The 26,727-nt window shown below is 36.4% G+C and overlaps 1 long non-coding RNA gene across 1 annotated transcript in view; it reads right to left on the bottom strand.

The window, feature by feature from the left end:
- Nucleotides 1-7,678, bottom strand: part of LOC141557567 (uncharacterized) — a 98,378-nt gene extending 90,700 nt beyond the window's left edge. Inside the window, exon 1 of the long non-coding RNA XR_012486830.1 lies at nucleotides 6,013-7,678. This is a non-coding gene — a long non-coding RNA (uncharacterized LOC141557567). The remainder of the gene's footprint in view (nucleotides 1-6,012) is intronic.
- Nucleotides 7,679-26,727: the final 19,049 nt, after the last annotated feature.

The following is a 26,727-nucleotide window of genomic DNA, read 5'->3' as shown; positions in this document are numbered from 1 at the left end:
CCTGGCATAGTGCCTTGCTTGAAAAATTTTGTTTGTTGAATTTTGCCCATTTTCATGTAAAACTGGACCAATCCCTACTCCTCCTCCTTTTCTCATTCTAATATAGGCTTATTTGACCACTCTACTATAATATTTTGAAAATTACAGTCAAGTCTGGGAGGCAAACTCTAAAACACAAGCAATCTCTATGCTATTGCTTCTTCTTTAGGTCATGTCATTCTCCATTTAGGCTTGTTTCTTGTCATCCACTGTAGTATATATTTTCATGGTTAAGGAGGTAAAATTCATACTTAACAATAAAGTATTTGGGTTATTTGGGGATTTCAATTATTCATGTTCCCTTTAACTTCTATTTTATGAGTAATTGGAATGTGAGTGAAGGGTCAACATTTGTAAAGCACTAAATTATGACACATGTTGAGATGCACACCAGTATAGTGCAGAGAATTCACATAAGAGAAAGAAATGCTAATATCTATATCTATGTTTAAATGAGGTGCTAGGTTTTGAGTAGACTGTCACGCTGAGTCCCTTTAAATGCCTTGACTGAGCAATCTAGCCAAACCCCATTTTCACAGTTTCAAACATTTCACAATCTCCTTGTTCCATGAAATGCATGAAAGCTGCTCTGACCACAGAGACTGATGCACTGTCCCTTTTATCTCCAAAATGGGCTTCAATTGGTTCCAGGGAAAATGATTTCCCCAAACCAGTCTGTTAGCAATAATTGGCTTATATGTGACCTATCCATTTCCACAGGCTCATTAGACCTGGGCACAGGTGCCTCCTCTATCTACCCCAGGGCAGCTGAGTAGGGGAGCCAAACCAGTCAGCTGGCTAGTAGCAACCCTAGTGCTCAGCAAGCCCACCCCAACTCTCTCTTGGATACTTTTGAAATATAGTAGCTGCTGTTTTGCCCTCTGGTAATGGAGGGCAGTCATAGAGTGTATAGAAATCTGTTGTTACTGCCAAGTAATAAGGAGGGCACAGTGATGGATTGGAGCATGTCTTATGATTGGGAGACATACAGGAGAACATAGGTGCTTTTGTTATTAGACTCAGGAAAAGGTCCCTCCCTCTTCCCCCCCCCCCCATCCTTCCCAGTCTTTTCACTGCTTGCCCCCATACTTTCTTACCTCTACTTGTTTGGCCAGACCAGCAATGGGAGTTCAATTAGCTGATAACTGGCATTTATCCTAATAAGAATGTAGTGATATCTTGAATTGTGACAACAAATGGGTAATGCACAATGTTTGAAAAGGCAAATTGTGTGTTGCCATAGATTCTAGGAGAACTACAAAAATAGAGGCTCATGGAAGTATTACTGGTTTGTGTGATACCTGGTCTTGAGTCCTAATCTTTGAATTCTAAACAATTCAAAGCTGGTCCCATCTTCAGAAACAGAATATTAGAATTTGGGTTGTCTATAAATAGATAATAATTACTTATCTAAGGGTGTAACCTCCTACCAAGGCTACTGATTGCCAGGGCCATATATATATACCAATGGATACACATGAAGATGAGCCAAACAGCCTTGGTAATCTCAGCAGGGGTTAGCAGGAAGCAAGAGCAAGTGTATGTATGTCTCTGCATCTCTCTGCATCTTTGCATCTCTGTCTCTCTCTACTTCTCTCTGCATCCTTGCCGGTGGACGCAAAACTGGGTATTTATATTTATTCTCCTCTAGGATTACTCCGTGCCTAATCCATGCAGCACTGTGTAGGTAGATCGGCAGAAGGGAGATACCTGGAGCTAGTGCTGTGTCTTAAGATCTAGCAAGAGGACACACCCCTCACCATCTCAAGGAATTTTTAACACCTGTAAGACACAACCTCCTTCCTTAGAGGCCAAGCTCCCTTCTACCTCCTGGGTCCACCCTGCCAGCTGACATGGCATACATGGCAATTCTCAGAAGGAAAGTCCCTAACATATCTCCCTTTATGTTTATTGGGGACTGCTCATAAAACCAGCTCTGATATTAAAAATAGCTCTCTTAATAAAACTACAAGATGTAAAATAGCTTGCTTAATAAAATTACAAGATGTATAAAAATATATCTACATATAAAAGATAGGCTTAAAGTAGAAAAAGTAACAATACAAAGATGCAATAAAGGGGATGAGAAGGGAAATATGTTCAATCAGGTGTTGGTACCAGAGCCATAGAAGAATTCCCCCCCCCCCCACCTCAAGCAGTCAGATCCAGATTCACCTGTGGCAAAGGAATGAAAGTCTCATGTTCTGGAACTGCTTCAGGCTGACAAGGGATGTAGAGCTGGCCCTACCCAGTGGAATCCGGACTGAAGAGGGGAGATGAGTGAGTTGTATGCAGCTGCATCTGGTACCAAATGTCAAGATCAAGTCTAAGGTGATTTCAGGTTGACCAAGTGGTTGGTATTTCATGATTCAGAGTCTGGAAGAATCAGCTTTCCTTGTTTTTCTTTCTGAAATCCAGTGGCCTTCCCCATCAGGACCCACAAGATTTAAATTTCCCAGCCCTGTCCAAAGTACTAAAGTTGGACTTTGCCAATGTCCTTCCTTGTCCTTCCAAAGGACCTTTTGAATGTTCTGTGGTGCTTGAAGTCCTATTTTCATAGGATCTAGTTTTCTATCTTGCAAGACTTTATCCATATCCACCTGTCTGGCTCTCTAACTTATATACTACAGCTGTGTCACCGGGCATGATCACAGGCAAATTTATACCCTGACCTATTATTCATGCCTCTTCCTGTGATGTCACATCTACTTTTGGCTTGCTTTATCAGTCTTGGGGGCTCATCTCCCTTCCCATGATTGGACCAGCTGAACTCATGAGGTCCCTGGCCAATTCCATCCCTGTTCGGGCCCCATTTGTAACCTCCCACACACTACTGATTGCCAGGGCCATACATACCAATATTCCTCAGATACACATGAAGACGAGACAATCTTGAGATGCCAAACACTCTTTCTTTATTGTTATCTCAGCAGGGGTTAGCAGGAAGCAAGAGCAAGTGTATATATGTCTCTGCGTCTCTTTCTGCATCTCTTTTACATCTCTATATCTCTGCTTCTTTCTATTTCTCTCTGCATCCTACTTGCCTATGGACTCAAAGCTGGTTATTTATAGTTACTCTCCTCCAGAATTACCTTGTGCCTAGCCCACTCAGCACTGCATAGGTGGATCCACAGAAGGGAGACACCTGGGAGTTAGTGCTGCATCCTAAGAAAAGATCTAGTAAGAGGAAACACCCCTCGCCTTCTCAAGGAAACACTTGTAAGACGCAACCTCCTGCCTCAGAGGCCAAGTCCCTTCTACCTCCTGGGTCTGCCCTACCAGCTGACATGGCAGACATGGCAATTCCCAGAAGGAAAGTCCCTAACATAAGGGCAATCAAGAGTAATCATTAGCCTGGATGCAAGAGCATGTACCTTATAATGCATATGTGATTTTTACAATATTACTTTTATGGTTCTCCTGTGATCTCATTTTTGTACTAGTAAAAGTTTTCTCATGCTGTATGATTATGTGCCATAAAGTTGTTGTTCTACAATGAGCACATTGTATATTGGTATCAATGTATGTGTGTGTGTGTGTGTGTGTGTGTGTGTGTGTGTGTATCTCACAACTCAAATATTACCTTTTCTATTTTCCTAACCTTTGTTGGAGGTTCTTTTTGCAGCTCTGTATGATCTTACTCTTTCCTCTTAGATTCCAGACCCTCAGAAATTCTACTTCAATCTAACGTAGCTCATCATTCTTATACAAGTTCCTTAGGAATGACCAAGTCTCTCATAAAATGTCTTGATTTAGTCAAGCCCCCTTCTCCCTTTTGATCCAATCAATTATCTTTCAACAGTGATATAAGCAATGGAAACCAAGGCCAGCACTTACATATATTTGTGAAATATATTATATATATATATATATACACACACACACACACACACACACACATATTTATATGGACATATATATTTAACATGGGTTTACTGCGGCTCTACTCTCTCAGGGTTAGATCTATTACATTTTGTTCCCCTTACCCCCAGGGTTCTCCAGTACTCTAAGGAAGTGAGGGACTCTCTTTTCTCTGACATTAGCTTGAGCCCTCATTGGTTGTCTTCTCCCATTTTCAGATGCCCACTGACTATGCTCCAGTTTTATTTATCCACGTAACATCATATTAGCTTTACAAAGCTTTCTTCAAAGCTAAAAGAAGAACATGCAAACATTTCCCCCAATACCTTGGAAGTTTAATTCTCCCCCCTCCCATCTCAGAGTAGTAAGAGAGAATGGCTTACAGTTTAGCTCAGTTCCTACATAATAATAGTCCCATTTAATTAAAGTCCAAATTCCCATGGAGCTAATGACTGTTACAATCTTCCAGTCTCCTAGGTTCTATCATTTTCTAAGTGGGATCATATATATGTCTACATATATACAAATATGTATATGATACATACATATATATATATGTATATGTGTGTGTGTGTGTGTGTGTGTGTAACACCACGCACATAGAGAATGAGGACCATATGTATATGACCACAGTCAATAGGAAAAAACGCTACTACTAGTCATGTGATAGACCAACATAGATAACTCTATGTCTGTGTATGTCTGTGTGTGTGTGTGTGTATATATATATATATATATATATATATATATATATATATATATATATTTGTAAATATATGTATATTTGATCCTTACCCTAGAGAATGAGGATGGATTATATGTGTGTGTGTGTATATACATTTCCACAAAATCCTACCACTGCTACTGTGCCTTTGATCCTTCCCTACTTGACAAGCTTTAAGCTTTCAAAAAGAAGAAAAAGAAAAAAAAAGTTCAGCCAGACCCAACTGACTCGTTTATGATATTTTATAGCACATATTGCATTTCATACTATAATTCCCCACATTTCTGATGAAATAAAAGGAGGTGCTTTTTCTCCAGTTTTCTCTCAGTTTAAGTTCTCTGATCATTATATTACATAGCATTCAGTTTTCTACTTATTGTTATTTCTATTTATATTGTTCCAACCACTATGTATATAGTTTTCCTGATTATGTTTACTTCTCTCCAGATCAGTTCGTGTAAATCTAGAAGAAAACCATTATTAAAAAGATAGGTCTTAGTTCCAAGAAAAACATTAAGGTCATTAAAAACCTTGCATAATTTCACTCCTTTCTCTTGTTAAACTCTGAGTGGAGTTCTACTTCTCTTTCCCAGCTACCCCCCAATTCCATGCTTCCTTGGTCTCAGGCAGTCCCAGAACTGACAGATTGCCTAGGCAGCAGGAAAGCCCACCACCATGAGGGTGCTTCCCCCTCTTATTTTTCCCCTTCACTTTCTCTCTTAGCTAAGGTCTCTCAAAGCCCAGGCAGGATGTTTGGTGGCTACATTGTTTGATAAGATGACAGTCAATAACTCTATCCCTTTTTGTGAAATGGAGAACAATTATACCTTGACATCTATCCTACTACTGCCTCTTGAGGTCCTCCAGGCCTTACTACCTACCCTACTCTACGACCTTCAGACCATCATTATTATTATATAACTTAATGATGTAATCAAAGGACCTTTGGATCTTGCCATCTTCTCTATTGCAAAATTCTTGGGACTTCTAGACCTTACCCCTTTCATTAGAGCTGAACTCTTTTCTGTATTCCATTTTATAAAAGAAGAAACTTAAACTTCTGTATTTCCTATCTTTAATACATATAAATCAATAGCTGAAGCCTTAGAGAATATTTCCCAGGATGGTAAAAATGGCTGATTTTAAAAATGCTTCTATCTCACTATAATCACACTATACTAAGAACTTTACACATATTATCTTATTTGATCCTCACAATAACTCTGTTATAGTATAGTGCCTAACACATAGTAAGTGCTCTGGAAATATTAGTAATTATTACTATTAATCTCCAAGCCCAACCCAACAGGGATAAGGTACTTTAGATTGGAGATAAGAAAGTAACAGGCAGCAGGGATCTGCAAATAACAAGCAATCTGTGCACTCACCTTTATCTCATGGATGAAAATAGACAATGTCTGGGTGAATTCTATCTTCCCTGAAGTGGATGCTCAATTCAGAGGAACTGTTTACATTTGATACCCTTCTCTGAGCTTCACAAGGAACTTTTGACTTGGACTCTTTAAAAGAAAATGGCGTAGACATTTATTTTGTCAGTACAGGTCTCTGTTTAATGGTAATAGGGGTGGTTTTTAGCAGATTCTCTCAATGTTAGACATGCTCATTGGAGGCTGTTAATATACATGCAAACCTCAAATGTTCTATAACAATCACCAACCTAATTTGGGCCCTCATTACATATTATAGACAACTCTGGAGATAAGGTGTTGGATTTGTAAGACACAGTTTAGTTTCCACCTCAGGAGCTTATTAGGCATGTGATGACAAACAAGTTGTGTAACCTTTCTAAGCTATTTGCTCATCTGTAAAATGGCAATAATACTAGCACCTGCCTTACATGATTGTTGTGAAGACCAGATAAGAAAATGAATGTAAATTTATAAACCTTAAGGTTCTACATCATTATTTTCTATTATTATCTTGCCTGGACTATTCTAGTATACCCATAATTGCTTTTACTGCACCCAATTCCTTTCTGCTCCAATCTGTCCTTCACCCAGTTGCAAAAATGCTATTCCTAAAATTTGTTTCTTTGCTCAAGAAGATTCAGTGATTCCCTATTTATTCCAGAGTAAAGAACAGATTCCTCTGTTGACATTTAAAATCCTTCTTAATATTGAACCAACATCTTTGTAGATTGATTTCTTATTATTTCCTGTCATGTATTCCATGTTCCATTTAAACTGGACTACTTGTTGCTTCCAATATACAACATTCCATTTCTCTTCTCTATCTTTGCACAGGTGATCCCCCACACCTGTAATATTATCCCTCCTCAGCTTTGCTTTATGGAATTCCTAGCTCCCTCCAAGATTAGTTCTAATGACACTTCATATATGAGTTCTTTCCTGATGCCCCCAGTGGTTAATACTCTGTCATCCCTCCAATTATTTTTAAAATTTTAAACCAGGAGGTAGTGCTAATAGCTACACACCTGATCCTATTTGTGAAGGCAGATCTTGGTTCTAATGAATCACAAACTCTGTGGTGGTTTGCATGTTCTCTTGATGGGAAGAAACACTGTTTGGATACTGATTGCAGTTGTTTTTACGCTTGGTATAGAACTGATAAGCAAACCCACATTGTATAAAACAAGAAGACAATGTATAATAATTATCTCCCAAGAGGCTGCAGGCCCAGCACTCTCTTAGGTCTTGGAATTCCCCAGATAACTCAGGTAATGCTTTAGACCCAGAAGTTCTAGAAAATGGGTGGTTTGAGTTTGTTTAGTTCCCTATGGTTGCACCTCACCTGAATGGGTGAAGGAGGGCCCACTCCAGCTTGGGATCCAGGGTGAGCTGAAATACAGCAAATTTTGTGGGTTTTTTTTTTTTGGTCTCAGAAAAACTTGGTTATTAACTGGAAACCCTGACTGTCTCTGACATAGACCAACATATCATAGAATAGGGTGAGAGATTTCATCAGAAGACCTAAGAGAAACTCCCTGTTGAATTAAATTGAATTGAAACAATGAGAATACTTATCCATGGTGTGGCCATTTTCAATTGTTTAAGCGCCATACTGGCTGCAACTTTGATAGCTTTTTACTAAGATTGGTTCGACATGCAGATATTTATTGAATAGATGGTTAGGTGGTCATGCTCAAGATCTCCTTTCTTCTTCTCTTCTATGCACTACTTGTTCATCTTAATTTATCCTGATGCTTGCAGTTCCAAGACTGGAGTTACTCTTTTGGACTTAAGCAAGAAACTATTAGTAGTTTCTGGGGGTAACAATACTTCCAGCCCAGTGCTGGAACCATCATCCTAAGGAGTCACTCTTATGTGGTTATAGAGGTAATACTAGCAGTATTACCTAGAGGTTTATCGTTACAAAGAGCTTTATTTATGTTATTATCTAAGACTAATACATATTGGAGCTATTCCTTTAATAGGTTAGTTGATAGAATTATAGAGGAGGAGAATTTTCAGAAGTTATAGAATCATAGATTTAGAGTTAGAAAAGATCTTCAGGGTTTTCTAGTTGGATTCTCTCATTTTACAGATGTGGAATTGATAGTCCTGAGCAGTGATGTGTCTTGCCCAAAGTCAAATAGGGATTAAGTGGTATCACCATGCCTCCAATCCATGTCTCTATATTCCATATCTAGTATTTTTGTGTATTGGAAGCAACAAGGAAACTGCATTTCCATAGGCCTTGAGGACAAAATCTGAGTTTTGATTGGTTCAAGGGGGAAAAAATATCTGGAGCTTGAGATTCTTGCTCTATGGGACAGAGTTTGGTGGTCTACAAGTTGCATGAGGACTCTGTGGGACTGGTAAGAATTAAAGGGGATGATCAGGGAAAGAGATTGGAAGCCTCAGGCTGACTCTGTTTTATTTCTAAATGATATCCTCTAATGATATGATGCATCATTATTCTCATCCAAGTCTTGTCCACAAACTCCAAAAGCTTCTCATACCTGCCCCCTTTTATCCACTCATATTGCAATCACCCTAGTTAAATTTTTTTTTTTTTTTTTACAAAATTACCTCTTGTCTTGGACCAGTGTAATGGCTTCCTAATCGGTTTCTCTAGTCTCTCCCCTTTTTAATTAATACCCCACATAGCTGGCAAAATAATAGTCATAAAGTATGAATCTAAATATATTACTTCCCTTTCAAGAAACTCCAATGGTTCCTTACTATCTTGACAATAAAATGTAAACTCTTTTTTTCAGCATTTAAAGCCCTTTGCAATCTTGCCTTTCCAAATGTATGTCTTACTATTCTTAATCTATATTACATTGTAGACAAATTAACTTAATATCCTTTGCATACAACATTCCACCATCACTGTGCTTTTGCACAATCATATAAAGCATTTTAAAAGCATATTATATATAAACTGGAGTACTGGATCTGGAGTCAGGACTAACTGAGTTCAAATTTGCCATCAGACACTTATTAATTGTGTGACTGTGCAAGTCACTTAACCTCTGTTTGCCTTAATCTACTGGAGGAGGAAATGGCAAATTACTCTAGTATTTTTCCCAAGAAAACCCCAGTTGGGAACCAGAAGAGTTAGATATGACTGCAACAACTGAACAACAAGAACATTATACCCTGTGCTAAGCATGGAGTATACAAATAGAAAAGTAAGATAGTTCTTGTTATCAAGAAGCTCATATGGAGTTCACAGATCACATGGAATAGTCCTAGGGTACAGCAACAAAGTGGATGTTAATGCTACCTTAAGGCAATTTCCATCAATAAAATCGTCAGTTTCTGATGCTGAATCATTTGATAGGGCCAAGGACTTCGGAAACAAGATCTTTCCTTTCCTGGCTTTGATAGTTGAACTATAGCATTTGTAGGAGTAATTATCAGGCTGAATCTCTATAAGAGTTACTCCTTAGGATGATAGTTCTAGCACTGGGCTGGAAGTATTGTTACTCTCCAAAGTCTTGGGTTTATAGTTGTGAGATATCTTTATCAGCATCTGAGTGGAGATGGTGATCAGGGTGGTGGTAGTAAGTTTTACTTGATTAGGTCCTCTGCCGTGATACTTTATCTAGGATGAGTTTCCTGCCCTATGTATGAGTGGCATTTGGTTGGCAATTAATGGAGAAGGGTGATTCCTTCTTTACAGAAGTTGATTCTGGACTGGAAGCAAGACTATTGGTCTGGGAGGGGAGGGGTATTGCTACTCTCAGGGCTCCTGTGCCTATGGGTTAGTGGTGATCTATTAGTGACTTTAATGCTCTTTCCCTCCTTATTTCCAACTCTTAGGACCTTTGAGTTCTTTCAGAATTTAGCTCAAATATGACTTTGTTCTTACACAAATACTTTATTGATTCCTTTTGCCTCCTTAGCTGCTAATGCTTTTCCATAGAAATTAGTTTTATTTTTTGTTTTGTTTTTGATATTTCATCATATCAGCAACTCTTTTTATAGTGGCTAGGAATTGGAAATCAAAGGGATGCCCTTCAATTGGGAATGGCCAAACAAACTGTGGTACTTGACTGTAATGGAATATTATTGTGCTCTAAGACAAGCAGTGGCTCTTTTCAACAATGCAGTGATTCAAGGCAATTCTAAAAGCCTTGGGATGTAAAATGCCAATCATATTTAGAGAGAGAACTATGGACACTGTATGTGGATCAAAGTATAGTATTTTCACCTTTTTGTTTGTTTTTTTCTTACTCTTGACTTCCCCTCCCCAATCTGATTTTTCTTGTACAAAATGACACATATGGAAATAGGTTTAAAAGCATTGTACATATTTAACTTGGATTAGATTACTTGCTGTTTTGGGGAGGGGGAAGGTAAGGGAGGGAGGGAGAAAAAATTAGAATACAAAGTTTTATAAAAATGAATGTTGAAAACTATTTTACAAGTATTTAGAAAAATAAATAAAAGCCAAAAAGAAAATGAAAAGCAGAAAAATTTCAGAAAAACCTGGAAGGACTTATATGAACTGATGCATAGTGAAATGAATAGAACCAGAAGATTGTTGTATATAATAATTGCAATATTGTTTGGTGAAGAATTGTAAATGACTTAGCTATTCTTATCAATACAAAGATCCAATACAATTCTAAAGACTATGATGAAGCATATTATCTGCTTCCTGAGAAAGAATTGATATTTATTGAATATAGACTAAAACATGCTATTTTCATTTTCTTTCATTCAAATCTTCTTGAACAAAATGACTAACATGGAAATGTTGTACATAATTAAAATATTTATGGTTATTTTTCATTATAGTTTAATTTAAGTACCTCATACTCAAGTATAGGGTCAGATTGTATCCCAAATTCGTAACAGATCTTGGGACTTTTAATTTGTGATTATAATATCATAAGAAATATATATATATGCATGTATATATATATATTTAGAATTTTCCATCCCTCTTAGCATCTCTGTATTTATCTTTCCTCTGAATTTCAGCCTTTTGAAGTATAAACCTGAATATGTTCATCTTTAATATACCCTTTTTGAATCAAATATTAAAAAATCAGCATCCTAAGTCTGTAAATAGATATAAAAATGGCACCCTGAACCTTTTAGTCAAGTGTGTCAGTCAGTCAGTCAAGAGGCTTTTATTTGGTCCCTATTATGTGCTGGACATCTGTGCTTGATTCTGCTGCTTATTAATTTTATGACTCTGGATAAGGTACTTTACCCCTTCGGGCTCAGTTTCCTTATCCATACCTTTCTAGCTCTAACATTCTGGAGCCTATAAATAGAAGACATCCACATCTTTATGCCAGACGTGGAGTGTCCAGGTGATTGAGAACATAAGTGTGAAAGTTATCTTAGCCTTTGGCACGTCAATTTTCTGAAGCCAGGCACAAGTCAGAGTTTGGCACACTCCAGATGATGGTACTATTTACCCATTCTCTCTGTTGGTCAATTCCCCAGAAGGTCCCAATATCAACTGGTGTGCCAGTGAAAGAGTTCAGCTCTTCTTTTAAAAGTTAGTTTTCATTGTAGTTACAAAGTACACCCAGAGGTTGATAAAAGAAGGGATCTTTTCAATGTTAGGTGGCCTTAAGTAAGTCTGAGTTTTGTGAAGCTTGGTTCCCATTCTTATTTTTACTAGTAATAAGAGATTTATGTTAACAGCTGAGTTAATTGGGATGAAAAATGTGACATCCAAGCCAGAAATAAGCCTAATGAAGCCCATTAAATAATTTAATGATTACATAATTATGTTCATTTAGAATTCAGGAATTGATCACCCTCAAATTAATTTTACCATCTCTGTACTTTTTGAGCACATTTATTTTGAATAAAGTGAAGGATTGTTTTCATTTCTGATGGGCATTCTGCCATTAATAATCACCTACTACTATAATGGGAAAATGTTGTGTTTTGAATAAGTTCATGTGACCATATATTACCAGATAACAGAGGAGCCTATTCAGCAGAGAGATTTAAGCAATTGAAAGAGACATAATAATAGAGGCTTAATTTAAATCGTAAATGCAAATGAGTAGGGGATTGATGGCTTCCACTGAGCAGAGATCTGGACAGCAAAATCTGGTGTTACTCAGCTAATTATAGTGGAGGGCTAGGCCATCCAGGCAGTTCCAAGTTCATTGCCTTATCTGGGAGATGTGATTGGGAAGGAGAAAGATTCAAAGGCTTTATGGGCTATAGGACTTTCCTTTTCAGCTCTGTGCTTTGTGAAAGAGAATGATTGCCTGGTGCTCAGGGAAGGTGGATTTGTGGTCCATTGTGGGAATAATAATAGTCCCTTACATTTGTATAGTGCTTTCATGCTTTTCAAATCACTTTCACATAAAATATCTAACTTTATATTCTCAAAGCAACCCTCTGAAGGAGAGAGGATACTTTTTAGAACATATGCAAGGTATAATGAAGAGAATACTAATTCTAGAGCCTAAGGACTTGGATTCAAATGCTGTCCATCTCTCCTTCATATAGCCCTCTCTATCTCTGACATTGGGAAAATCATTTATTTTCCCTGTAAAATGGGGGTGGGGGTGTGAAGTGGGTTGGACTGGACAGTTTCTGGTGTTCTCTCCAACTCCAGATCCAGGCTTCTAGGAGGCACCTATAGTGTTGCTTAATGGACAGTGGGCCTGCTCCCTCTAGGGTTTCAGACCTGGTTGTGCCATTTACTAACTGGATGATCTTGATTAAACACTGAATTTTTTTGGCCCTATATTTCTCATCCCATGAATATTAGTAATAATAGTTATGCTACTTATGTATAATTGAGTAGTCAAAAAGCATTATGTAAATGAGAGTTGTTATTGTTGTTATAACTACCTATACAGATGAGGAGACTAAAGAACAAAGAGGTTAGTGATTTTTTTTCCAGGTCAAATAGTATCTGAACAAATATAATTTCTTTTTTTAAATAGTTACCAGAATTTAATTAATTAATTAATTAGTTTAAATTAATTTTATAATTATAACTTTTTTTTTTTGACAGTACATATGCATAGGTAATTTTTTTTACAACATTATCCCTTGTACTCCCTTCTGTTCCCAGTTTTTCCCTCCATCCTCTCCCCTAGATGGCAGGCATTCCCATACATATTAAATATCTTATAGTATATCCCTAGGTACAATATATATGTGCAGAACTAAATTTTTTTGTTGTTGTTTCAAAGGAAGAATTGTATTCAGAAGGTAAAAATAATCTGGGAAGAAAAATAAAAAAAAATGCTCACAGTTTACACTCATTTCCCAGTGTTCCTTTTCTGGGTGTAGCTGATTCTGTCCATCATTGATCAATTGGAATTGGATTAGCTCTTCTCTATGTTGAAGATATCCACTTCCATCAGAATACATCCTCATACAGTATCATTGTTGAAGTGTATAATGATCTCCTGGTTCTGCTCATTTCACTCACCATCAGTTGATGTAAGTCTCTCCAAGCCTCTCTGTATTTCTCCTATTGGTCATTTCTTACAGAACAATATTCCATAACATTCATATACCATAATTTACCCAACCATTCTCCAACTGATGGACATCCATTCATTTTCCAGTTTCTAGCCACTACAAAAAGAGCTGCCGCAAACATTTTGGCACATAGAGGTCCCTTTCCCTTTTTTAGTATTTCCTTGGGTTATAAGCCCAGTAGTAGCACTGCTGAGTCAAAGGGTATGCACAGTTTGATAACTTTTTGGGCATAATTCAAGATTGCTCTCCAGAATGGTTGGATTCTTTCACAACTCCACCAGCAATGTATTAGTGTCCCAGTTTTTCCACATCCCCTCCAACATTCATCATTATTTGTTCCTGTCATCTTAGCCAATCTGACAGGTGTGTAGTGGTATCTCAGAGTTTTCTTAATTTGCATTTCTCTGATCAGTAGTGATTTGGAACACTCTTTCATATGAGTGGAAATAGTTTTAATTTCATCATTTGAAAATTGTCTGTTCATATCCTTTGACCATTTATCAATTGGAGAATGGCATGATTTCTTATAAATTAGAGTCAATTCTCTGTGTATTTTGGAGATGAGGCCTTTATCAGAACCTTTAACTGTAAAAATGTTTTCCCAATTTGTTACTTCCCTTCTAATCTTGTTTGCATTAGTTTTGTTTGTGCAAAAACTTTTTAATTTGATGTAATCAAAATTTTCTATTTTGTGATCAATAATGATCTCTAGCTCTCCTTTGGACACAAATTCCTTCCTCCTCCACAAATCTGAGAGGTAAAATATCCTATGTTCCTCTAATCTATTTATGATCTCTGAACAAATATAATTTCAAGGATGGTAGTAAAGCCTCAATATTTCTTTTCCCCAAATCTTTCCAGCTCCTACAAGCTAATGCCTGAAATTCCACTATCAGAGAGCCATTCCTTATAGTGTAGGATTTAATTCCCATTAAAATACAAGTACTCTGGCCTTATGTGTTATAATACTTTAAAACATAGGCCATTTATAATTTAATCTGTAAACATGTTTTGATAAGGGTAGGAAAGAAAGCAGGAAGGAATTTGGGACTAATAAGACATAGATGTGGAATGAAACTGGGAAAACCCCCCAAAACATTGTTATTCTGCAAAGGTAAGGCTAGAGGGAGAATCTTGGCAAAATTTAAATGAATGGAATGAACTTCTCCCCACCTTGCTTTGGAAGAGGAAATGGTTGCTTGATCCTCAGGTATTATAGGACCATTTTTTTAGGTTTACCTAAGCTCTTCTGCTTTACTGGAATCTCTCTCTGTTGTTCATGATTCCCATCTGCAGAGGCTTCCAGGACTATATCCTTGCCTTATTTATTTTTGAAATCTTGTTGATACTCTTTTTCACATTTCCCCCTCCAATATCCTTTCTGATGTAGAACCTTCCCTTGTATCAAATAAAAATCTTTCAGTTGATTAACATAGTGAATACTTTTAATATGCAGCAGATCATCTGCATTAATATGCAGAATCCTGATTCTTTAGTCCACCTTTCTGAAGAGAGAAGTGAGTTTCATAAGCAATCCAAGATTGCTCATTGCATTTAATCCACGGATGGGAAGGAGTCCTCTTAGTTGCCCTCTTCTCATACTGACCTTTGAAAAAAATGGTCAGGCCACAATCTACTTTTGGTCCTGGGGTAATGGGGGTAACTGCTATGATTCTAGGATGAAAACCTCTTATGGGTAAAGACCTGTTGCTGGTTTTGATTTCCAGAGAATATGTAAGCAAGAACATTTTCTAAATCCAGCTGCGCTAAAAATCAAGCCAGTCTCAACCCAGCAAACACATCTTTTTCATGTTGGCTAATTGCTGATTATAATTGAGAGGATATTTTAATTGGCTGAATCAAAGTTACATGTGTATCCCACATGATAGCAACACTTAGAAACCCAGACAAGAAGAGCCTTTTCTTGCCTTCATTAGCTTTCTAAATGAATTCTTAAAATAAATTAATCTCTCTGCTCTATGTGGGCATTAAGTAAAGTTTTATTAAATACTTACTATGCCAGGAACTGTATTAAGAGTTTTATCAATATCATCTCATATGATCCTCACTAAAAGGGAGGTGGTGTTCTTATATTTATTTGATAGTAGAGGAAACTGATTCAGTCTGAAGTTAAGTAACTTATCTAGGATCATATAGCTAGTAAGTGTCTGAGGTTGTATTTGAACTCAGATCTTCCACTACAATACCTACCTGCCTTATGGAAATGAGTATTCAGTAGGCCAGGGATTCAAAGACTGGCTTTTAGCTCCGGCTCTTAAAATGAGTAGTTATATAACTATGAGTGATTCTCTTGAACTTCAAGCCTCAGTTTCTTCACTTGTAAATGGTCAGGATAGGCAGTTGATATAATGAGTAAAAAGTCATATTGGGATATGGAAGATCTGAGTTGAGTTCTGCCTTTGACACATCTTCTCTTGTTTCTTCCCTCTACTGTTACAAGTAACCTCTCTTCATTGCAGATTACTCTATTGTATGATTATAATGACTAAACTTGGCCCCAAAGAAAAGATACAAAGATTCTTCTGTCCTTCTTAATAGAGGTACAGGATTATGGATATGGAAGACTACATATTTTGCCAGACTTCGTTGACATTTGTTGAATTGTTATTTTTCCCTCTTTCTTTTTCATTATTTATTATATTAGATGATTCTCTGGTTGGGGAAGGTGGGGGAGATACATTGTGGAAAAAAGGTGATTTAATAGCAAAAGGCATCAATGAAAAATTTTTGAAAAAAGTAATGGCTTTTTGTGCATATGGATATCTGAGCAGAACCATAACAATTTATACAAGGACAACGACATGATAAAAAAATTTCTCTTGTAAGGCTTAAGAACTAATTAAAGCAATGATTGATCTCTCTGAAAGACCCCTATGATGAATCATGTTACCTGTCTCCTGATGGAGATGTGATGGACCCAAGGTGCAGAGACATTGTGGATTAATTTTGCTTGATTATATTTATTTGTTATAAGGTTAAATTTTCTGTCTTTGTTTTGGTTAATGGGGAAAGGAGTCAGAGGAAAATGATGATTTAGCAATGGTGATGCTCAAAAAAAGGACAGTTATTAAGACATTTTAAAAAATGCACAGAAGAGAAGTGGCTCAATGGATAGAGTATGGATCCAGCCTTCGATACTTACTAGCTGTGTGATCCTGGACAAGACATTTAATCCTAATTGTCTTAAAAAACTAAATATACAGAAGAGGAGAACATTTAGAAAGAAGTACAGATAAGCAGGATGGTTTTGAAAGTAATGTGTAGCATATATATACACACATACACATATAATGAAATTCAGAATTTCAGATAGAATCTTCATTTTTGTTCTGATTTTTATATGAAAATACATTTTTAGTGTCTAAAGTCAAAGAAAAACTTTTTAAAAGAAGAGAAGAAATGGTTTTAACTTGATGCAAAAAGGGCTGAAACTAACATGAATCAACATTGGATAGCTATGACGGATGTTTCTTTCAGCAATGGATGACAAGATAAATGATATATTATCTTTCTTAAAGCAATCAGGTTGTGTTTATATGCAGTTAATGATTTGATATATTTCATTTGGAACTCAAAGCCGCAATAGAAATGTATTAAAAAGCAAGGAAACATTTGTGGATACACTTTTCTAAAAGTTGAGCATTTGTGATTTAAGAGCCTTAATTTTCTGATGTCTGAGAGGAATTGTGAGACAAGGGGACTTTGAAGTGGAGTGAGAGGTCTTAAACCTAAGTACTTGTTATTTAATAACTTATAGCCCAACCCATTCATTTGAGGAAATTGTCAGGAAATTTTTCCAACATTAAATTTAAATTGGTCTCTGTTCTCTTCCATTCACTGTTCCTACTTCTGACTTTTGGGATCAAAAAGAATAAGCCTGCTCCTCCTTTCATCTAAGAAAGGAAGTGTCTTACCTAAGTTCACACAAATGGTGAAGAGAATCCAGGATAGAAGCCCATGTTCTCTGAGATGAAATATTTTCATGATACTGTCTTTTCTAAAACAAATAAAAACAACTAAGCCAAAATAATAGATACAGTGACTAGGTCTGACATTATATGTTCCATTCTGCTCCCATAATCTCCTACCTTGTTGTTAATTGGAAAGAAGTGTTTTCTTATATCTTATTTTTCCTTATTTTCCAAATATGTTGGGGATATTACATAACAATTATAGTTTATATGTGCATAGTTATTTTATTTTAATTTTTTATGTGTATAATTTTTAAAGCAGTCATTATTTTATTTGAGTTGCATGACCATGTTATGAAATAAGTTAAGGACAAGTATTATTATTCTACTTTACAGATGAGGAATCTTATATCCTCACAAGTTTAAGTGACTTGCACACAGGCATATAGCTGATAAATATCTTAAGTGGGATTTAAATATGAATCTTCTGACACACTGTATTATCTGGATTCAGAGCCTGTATCATATATTTGGCACATGATGGAAAGATATCATTTGCTGATATGTATATGTCTGCATGAATTCATTGAGAGCACACTTTAATTAGTAGGGAAAGAGGTTTATGACCTGGAGCTATAGAATGTGGATGGGGAAAAGGGAGCTGGATTATTTGTATTGACCAATCCTATTTATTTGGTCAGCACAGTCCTAGGCCACATGCAGCAAATCCCCATGGTCCCAAGTGATGTGTAGATTCAATGTCCCCTTCATATTTTCAGGAGCTTAGCATCAATTAGATTTTTATTAGCATTATAAATCTGCCTTCTGCTACAGGAGAGATTTTACTATCTCTGCTTTAGAGCAGAAAGAACTGGAAGACATAGTGATGATGACATCATAGGGTCTAGGAAAAAAAGGATATTTTTGAATTAAGCTTTACAGGGCAGGGAAAAAGGATAAGGAGTCAGATGTGGTTTACTAAGGAGCATAATCACAGGACCTGGAAGATCCAGGGCAAAATTGAAAAATAATTTTGACTGGATGAAGATGGCTTTAAGTGGTAGATACTTCCTTTTGCTAACTTATTTCTCAGAGATTAGTTTTCTTTAGGGGAGTTGCTCTAACTCTCCATCTAGATTGTAAGCTCTTGCCAAGAAAGACCAGTTGTAAATTCCTTAGGACTTTGTTTCCCATGATACTTAGAGCCAAGAGATCATGACTAGATATAGACATTGTGGCAAACAGAGTAAGTCCTGGGGATTTAAAAACTACCATGTTCATTATATTTTATTTCTTTACTATGGTGAGGTAGCAAATGTGTGCTGATAAATGTTTAAGAAAGAGCTTTCTGGAAAAAAATATGCACAGCACACATGTTTAATCTGCATTCTTAGCATTTTCTTTGTCATGTTTAGAGGCAATCAGAGTTAAATGGAGCTTTGTGGTATAGTCCATAGAATACTGAACCTGTTAGGAGGACCTGAGTGTTAAATTTGGCCTTACACAACTAGTTGTGTGACCCTGTCCAAATCATTTAACTTCTTCTTGCCTTAATTTCCTCATCTATATAAAAGAGGATAATAAGAACACCAAACTCTCTGGATTGCTGTGAGGATCAAAGGAGACAATAATTGAGAAGTGCTTAGCAAAATGTCTTACACACAGTAAGTGCCATATAAATGTTAGCTATTACTATTATTATTAAGTCACCTTCTTCTTCTCTTGTTTCCACTGTTCTCTGTAGTGTATTTATAGACACTTATTCTGGCTCACTTTTATCAACCCCACATATTGCATGCATATCCATTGTGACTGAGACCCTCAATATCTTCCAATTACCCAAAAGAGAAAGGGAGGGTGAAAGGACAAATATCTCTTATTTCATAGGACTAGTTTTATGACTTCCTTCATTTGCATGGAGGTTCTATTAGGACCCTTTGTGGGAAACATCTCAGAGGAAAACAAAATTAGGCTCTGGTCTGAATTTTGTGGAGCCCTTTTCTTTCCCTGGGAAATGTCCCTTCTTGAACACATATTTATCCCTGCAGGACAGGCAGCTGGAGTATCTATTGGCAATCAGAGCTAGAAGCAGATCATCATGAGCTGGATTCAAACCCAGGAATAAAGCCCAGAAATGCTGGAATCAAAGGTTAAGGAGCCAGGTTAGTTGGAATTAAAGTCTGACTATTCAGTGAACATGAAGCAATGACTAGCTTGGTCCACAAAGAGGTATTAGACCAAACTGAAGAGTAAACTTTGTACTAACGCCATCTAAATGATCCACATTGAATTGAATCTTTAAAGTAATTCAATTTAATTCTATTCAGCAAAGACATGTTAAGTATTTACTAAGGACAAAGCAATATACTTGTTGCTGAGGACATAAAGACAAAAATGATATAATCCCTGTCCTCCTGGAGTTTGTATTCTTCCAGGGAGGATGCAACATTGATTAAATAAGTACAATGTGGATACAAAGTAGCACTGACTTTGGAGTAAGTTAAAGGACCTGGGGACAAATGCTACCTCTGACACTTGCCTGTGTGATCTTGGGTAGATTACTTAAATTCCATGGGCTTCAGTGTCTTGATCTGTAATATCAAGAATTTGGAACATACGGCTTCTAAAATCTTTTCTAATGTAGATTTATGGTCCAATTATAGCCCCTCTTAATGGACCACTCCTCTGCTTTGTACTCATACTCAGAGTTGGGTCCCCAGAGGGTGGTGGTTTCCTCAGGTTCTAGGCAGTAATTCTGTACATCTGAAATCTTAACAATATAGCTCATGAGCCCCCTCTGGTATGCTTCCCATTAACAATCACTCAGTAGATATAATTAGCTCTTGGCAAAGAAATTTACTAAGATGAAGTAGTAAAACAGTAGTTACAAAATATTCCCTCCATAAACCTGGAGTGTATTCTTCCAGAAATACATAAAACATTTAAAGAAGAATAGGCTCAAATTTGAAACACAATGATTATGAGGCACATGTATAGCATGCATGTATGGCAAAGGCAAACCATAATTCTTGGTATTGCCATAGAATTCTCACACAGATCCCTTTAGGCATAGGATTTTTTGATTCCCAGAATCTGCTTATTTCTATATTTAATTATCTTCTCTTCTGCTAAGGGTTACACTTCTTTTTGCCCCCTTCAAATACACGCAAAGATAGTTTTCAACATTCACCTTTGATTTCCAAATTTTTCTCCCTTTCTCCTCTTCCCCTTCCCAAGACGTAAGTAATCTGATATAGTTAAACATGTACATTTCTTCTAAACATATTTCCATATTTGTTGTGCTGCACAAGAAAAATGTGATCAAAAGGGATAAAAACCTCAAAAAAGCAAGCAAACGACAAAAACAACAAAAAGGTGAAAATACTACGCTTTGATCCACATTTAGTCTCTACAATTCTCTCTCTCTGGATGGGGAGGCACTTTCCATCCCAAATCTATTGGAATTGTCTTGAAACATCTTATTGTTGAGAAAAGCCATGTTTATCACAGTTGATCATCACATAATCTTCTTGTTATTATACAATATTCTCTTGGTTCTACTCACTTCACTCAACATCAGTTCAGTTTTTCTGAAATCAACATGTTTATTATTTCTTATAGAACAATAATATAACATAACATTCACATATCATAATTATTTGGCCATTCCTCAATTGATGAGGATACACTCAATTTCCAGTTCTTTGCCACTACAAAAAGAGTTGCTAAAACATTTTTGCACTTGTGGGTTCTTTTAAAGGTAACACTTTCTGAAGTTATTTTCTCTCTCCAGTGGTTATCTTTCTAGAACAGTGGCATCTTTGATAGTCATATACTGACTTAGAAAAATCACAGATTAACTTAATCTGTTATTTTCTATTTTTATTTATTTTGTTAAACATTTCTCAATTATATTTTATTCTAGTTCAGGTTATATGGAAAAATTTTATAATAGCTATATGTAGCCCAGGGTCCACATATTTAACACACATGGTCTAAAGTATCTGTATTCTTTCTCACTGGATGCAGTATCTGTTACTGGTCAAGTAGTTCCTCTTTGAAGTAACATGACTTATGGGGGAAGGGGAAAAGTACTCCATTCTCCTCTATAGAAATCTTCCTCCTTATAATGTCTTCAAATTATCTATGGATTTAGCTATTTAAATCTTCCAGGCACATGGGTAATGTGGTTAGTTAGCCAATGAGCTTGTTCTTTTTAAATTCATTAGAGAAGAGATTAATTTTTCTCAGAGGGTCACCAAATGTGACCCAAATCTTTCCAGTAAATTAAATACCTTGTGATCCCTTTTTGCTTCCTTCTGAGGAGCTAAAGATCAACTCTTCAACACCATGATCCTATGAAGATTTATTTGCTCTTAAAAAAAAACCCAAATTTTTATTTTTACTTTTAAACTTTACATCACAATCATTCAGACCTTCCCTCCAGATTGAATTTTCCCATGTGACAAAGAAAAACAATTGAGCAATGGTGAGTGCATCATACATTGAAGATAATACTTTTTACTAGCTGACCCTCACCTTTTTGTCACAAGGAGGGAAATATAGTTCATTGTTCTTTGTCATCTTTACCAACTTCTCATTTGCTTTGTTGAATCTATATATTTTCTAAAATTATAGAACCCAAATAAAATTGGAGCATTAAATATTTCCTGAGGTAAACCTAAATGGAAGTCATATTTTCACTCATTTGAGTCTCATTGTTTGAAAACACAGGTAGTGTAAGGGCCAAAGAACCATGAGATAAGGAGTAAGCCCATATTTGAGGTCTTGTATACAACAAAGCTCAATTCAATTTTGACGATGCAAAGGTATACAAGGCAGAATTCAGAAAAATATAAAATTATTGTTGTTTGATTGATGATGGTCCATTGGCTATTGTTTTCTTTTCTGAAAAGCTTGATGTCCCTGAAGGGAGATTGGAGTAGATTCCCAAATATCTTATTCTGAATGCTGAATCTCAGTTGTTATCTAAGTCAGTCAATTAGTTACCGGGCTTGAAGGAATATGGTACAAAGATAAGAGTTAGTTTTGGACTTAATTTGAATCTTGGCTCTGCTACTTCAGTATCTGTATCATTTTGAGCAAGTCCTTTTATCTCTTTGAGATTCAATATACTCCTCTGAAAAATGAGGAAGAATGGACTAGATGATCTCCTGCTTCTAGATCTGTGAGATTATAACTAGGATAAATTGAAAAGACCAGCTAAATCCAAAGTAATTTAATTAGCATGAATTGTGTCCACCCTAATTCTGCATTGCATTGTGGTAGGAAAAACACTTCTGAAACTTGGTTTTAGTCTCAGCTCTATTATTTATAGTCATGAACCAAATCTCAGTGTGCCAATCTGTAAAATGGGGATAATAATCTGCTTATTTTGCCAGGTGTGTGAGAAATTGTACAGCATAATCCAAATGTAAACATTATTGTTAGTGCTATGATCTCAAACTTTTTCTGATTCTTTGAGATCCAGTTAAAGCCTGAAAACTGGTTTCATGGAGGTGCTATTCCAATAGGAGATATGAATAGATTAAAATTTTGTAAATTGGCCTATGAAGATGCTGGTGTAAATCCATTATCATATCATCAACCTGTCATTATACATTGGAAAACCATTCAGATCTAGTGTCTGTAGAAAAACAAACCCATTTCAAAGTCATTACAACAAAAATAACAATGCCAACGTAACTTCAGTAGAAGTCTGTGATATTCTCATTATAATGCCATTATCATGCTGTGATTAGGTAAGATTACAGGGACAAATCAATTTTAATTGAAGCTTTTGGAAATGCTATTTATAATGCTACTGTGAATTTGCAATGGTAAATATTACTTGAGTGGGAAAGCTGTTGAAATTTAGTCATTGGGACACTATGATGAAATATTCTGATGGCAAATCAATTCCATTTTCTTGGAAAGCAGAAAATATGAACTAAAGCTACTAATCAGATGAAACAATGGTGCTAAAACAAACTTTGTGCCATGGGTAATATTTAGTGATGCAATAGTGTCACTCCCTAGTTTTCCTTCTTTCCCTCCTTCCCTCTTTCCTTTTTCATCTCTCTTCCTCCCTCCCTCCCTCCCTCCCTTCCTTCCTTCCTTCCTTCCTTCCTTCCTTCCTTCCTTCCTTCCTTCCTTCCTTCCTTCCTTCCTTCCTTCCTTCCTTCCTTCCTTCCTTCCTTCCTTCCTTCCTTCCTTCCTTCCTTCCTTTTCTTTCTATTCTTTCTATTTCTTTTTTCTTTCTATTCTTTCTATTTCTTTTTTCTTTCTTTTTCCTATCTCTCTTAGACCACAAGCACAGTGGCTATGATTGGATCAACTTTAATAAAATAGAAGTTTTCACTTAGACTGTTTTTCTAACCTGGAGCTTGTTCATTCCTCCTTAGGCAGCCTGGTAGCCCTTTGCTAATGGGAGCTTACCATATTGGTGCCAGATTTATTGTGACACCTAATTGGTTTTAGCCCTAAATCATCACAAAACTCCTAAACTTGAATGATGGTGCAGTTTCAAGTTCCTTAGCAGCAGAGACTACAGGCAAGTTTTACCATGCCTAACCTCCAGTACTCTTAATAAGGAGAATAGAAGAAAGCAGACAACAAAGGAAATTTTGGGCAGATACAAGCTTAGATACATACATATATATACCTATATACATACATATATATACATACATATATATTCCAGTATACATATATATAGACACACATATATGTGTATATATATACATATATATACACACACATATGTATATATATATATATATGTAATTATCACATAGTTCTCTTTCCTCAAAAAATGAGTGTAAGCAAACACACATATAAATATAATATATACAGATAGACACACATACATATAGTCACACATACATGCACATTCACTATATATATATATACACACATGTATATGCATAATATTGTTTCTAATAGAATTATATGTTGCATTCCTATTATGCAATGTAAGTTACTTGAAAGGAGGGGTTATTTTTAGTTTTGTTGAATTTCCTATGCCTGGTATAGTACTTTATACATTTTAAATGTTTGCTAAATGTAAATTGGATTGAGAATTGTCTAGTGGAATTTAACAACTCCTTTTAGAGTGACTCACCTTTTAGATAATTCTTCCTATTTGGGATTTTCTTGCTCAGGGTCACACATCTAGTAAGTATTAGGTATCTGAGAAAAAAATTTAAATTCAAGTCCTTCTGACTTCAGGGCTGGAACTCTATCCACTATGCCACCTAGCTACTCTACCCCAACGAGGTTATATTTGTAAGCAAATTAGGGCTTAAAAAAAACTTTTCCTCCTAAACAACCTTGTGATATAGGTGTAAATGTTATTTCTCTCATTTTACAGATGAAAGATTAAAGGTCAGAGATACCAAATAAATTTTTCAGAGTCACATAGCTAGAATTGAGTTAAGATCTGAATCTAATTCTTGACTTCAAATCTTTGTAGTATACTATACTCTCTTTTAACTAATTTCTCTTTTTAATAGTCAAAAACACAACCAACATATCCCTTTTTATATAGTTCCCTCTGTTCCCTGGGCCTACTGTTACTCTCTTCTTACCTTTTAGGCAAGGATTCCTTTTTAGTTGAAAAGAGGAACTGACCTTTTGGTTAGGTTATTCTTTCTCCCCCTCTTCTCTCTCTTCCTCTCCCCCTAAAATTTCTTTTGTTTTTCCTGGATTCCTCTTTGTAGCAGGCATCTTGCTTCATTTACTCTGATCTGGTCTATCTGTGTTCAATTATATTCTCTGGTTCCCCAGACACTGCAATTCTGGGCTATGGGTGCAGTTTATTGATGCATTTTCATATGTACATTTTCCCGTGCCAAGAATTGCATGCACAAAATTGGCTTGGGTGCATTCTTTTTTGGAGGGTATGTTAAGCCATGGGGTATGCTGGTAGTTGCTTCCTGCATGCAAATGCCAATTTTGGAGGGGCAGGATTTGGGAGTGTGAAATTAACAGACAGCCTGAGGTTGGTTGAAAATCTGGCTCATGATGTCAAGACAGAATGTCAGTGCACATTATCCAGCTACGGGGAAGACAGTGAAAACTAATTATTGTAGGAAGGAAGACTATCACTGGAAACTTTAGATAATCTCAATTTAAAATTCTTGCTGCTTCATCTTTAATTGAACTATTTGGGGCTTATCTTGATAAATCCGTAGACTAGAGAAAGCATGATCCAGAAACAAATAGGCTGATACATTTGAGGAAATTGGACTAGGAATCAGGAGTCTTGGGTTCTACTTCCCTGCTCTTCTATTAACCATGTAACACAGGCCAAATCATTTCCTCTCTTTGAGTGTCATCAGATTGTTCAAAGTTTGCCTTTGGAGCCTAAATAATAACTCACGCTTTCGTACCTCTTTAAGGTTTACAAAACACATTTTTTCAAAACTCAATGAGATTGTATAATTATTAGTCTTATTTTGGTAGATGAGGAACATAGGTTTCTCTAAAGCTCGGAGAAATTAAGTTGATATGTTCAGAGCCCCACAACTAATTCTTTCAGACATTTGTTAAACTTAGGTTTTCCTCTATAGCTAATGGTTTTTTCTGCTATATTATTCAGTTTTTAAGAGGCATCTTGAAATAAAATTTGCACAAGGAATATTAATGTGGTATATAGAATATAAGTCCTACATCAGAGTCAAGAAGATCCCAGTTTAAGTATCCAGTCTCCCCAATTATCCTGGGGAGAAGTTACTAACATCACTTTGGTTTTGTTTTTGCTAAGCCAATTGGGGTTAAGTGACTTGGCTTAGGGTCACACAGCTAGGAAGTATTGAGTGTCTGAGGTCACATTTGAACTCAGGTCCTCCTGACTTCAAGGTTGGTGCTCTAACCACAGTACCACATAACTGCCTCACTCCAAGACTCTAAATTGCAAAATAGCTCTTGAGGGGGGAGGAATTTCCTTACAGAGGGCTTCCCTAGACCAATAAAATGAGGAATTTGAGTCAAAAAAGAGGTAGGAGGAGAAAGGGAAGGAAAAATGGAAGAAAGGGAAAGGAAAGGAGGAGTAAAAAGAGGAGAAAAGGAGGAAGAAGAGGAGGAGAAGGAGGAGATGAAGGAAGAAGAAGGTACAAGAGGGGGAGGAGGGGAAGGGGAAGAAGAACAGAAGAAGAGAAGAAGAAGAAGAAGAAGAAGAAGAAGAAGAAGAAGAAGAAGAAGAAGAAGAAGAAGAAGAAGAAGAAGAAGAAGAAGAAGAAGAAGAAGAAGAAGAAAA

This window comes from Sminthopsis crassicaudata, chromosome 2 (genome assembly GCF_048593235.1).
Source record: "Sminthopsis crassicaudata isolate SCR6 chromosome 2, ASM4859323v1, whole genome shotgun sequence".
Taxonomy (NCBI): Eukaryota; Metazoa; Chordata; class Mammalia; order Dasyuromorphia; family Dasyuridae; genus Sminthopsis; species Sminthopsis crassicaudata.
Note: the sequence above shows the minus strand (reverse complement) of the source record. Positions and strands in the feature narration are given on the sequence as shown.